Below are 1,061 nucleotides of genomic sequence, written 5' to 3'. Positions count from 1 at the left end.
TGATCTTACACTTGCTCAAGACAAAGGCAGATGTAGGAATATGCATCATGGGAAACAGCAATTCCCAGAAAACAATCTCTAGCATGCCCCAGGGACAAGAAGTACTTGGCACTTGTTCAAGAAGCATGAAGAGAACACACTTGTTCTTTCTCTTAACCTCTCTTTCTGATTAATAAGCTTCAAGGTGAGCCTGACCTAAAACACACATTTGGCTTATTACGTTTCATACATCTGAGAGAAAATAGACTGCTGACTGTTTGCTTCAACTAAATAATAGAAAAGGAAAATATAGATGTCTGGTGCAAGTAACTAGTGGAGAATCAAACTTCATTTTACTTCATAGATGTGACATTAGCATAAGAATCATTCTTGAACTGAAGTATGTGATGGAAAAACCTGATGCTTTGCGTCTGCTTGTAGATTCTAGCTCACTTTCTAATGCTACGACTGGGCAGATACTGTAGACTGTGACCATTGTAGACTCAGATTCCTGTTGTGGCTGACAGGAGTAGAACCTGGTGCAGTTTTCAGCTGTTGTAGCCCATCCATATCAACTTTCAATGGGTATTGCATTGAGATGCTTTTTTCTTTACCTCATAGAATTGTAGAATGATTATTTACTTATGTTACTCTAGCCTTCTTCTCAGCTCAAACCACGAGTGAGGTTTTAGACATGTTTACCTTGACTGATACATTTTTTTTAACTACTGTAGCTCCTTACCCAACATGATTTTTAGGGTAAGATAAATGTGGTAAGATTAAATAGTAAATAAAAAATCCCTTCATTTGGGGAAGTATATTTATAGTTTCATAAAGTACAAAAGTAGAAAATCCAAACTTTTGCCATTTTGACTGTTGAATTCAGACAATATTTAACAGATTTTGTCAGAACACCCGCTGATCACATTCATCATACTGATGATCACATGCTGATCATGCAAAATCTGCAGATGCTGCACAAAACATGAGGAAAAAGTCTGAACCTGATTGTATGGATGGATGGATAGATAGATAGATAGATAGATAGATAGATAGATAGATAGATAGATAGATAGATAGAT

Source organism: Tachysurus vachellii, chromosome 25 (genome assembly GCF_030014155.1).
Source record: "Tachysurus vachellii isolate PV-2020 chromosome 25, HZAU_Pvac_v1, whole genome shotgun sequence".
NCBI classification, from domain to species: domain Eukaryota; kingdom Metazoa; phylum Chordata; class Actinopteri; order Siluriformes; family Bagridae; genus Tachysurus; species Tachysurus vachellii.
Note: the sequence above shows the minus strand (reverse complement) of the source record.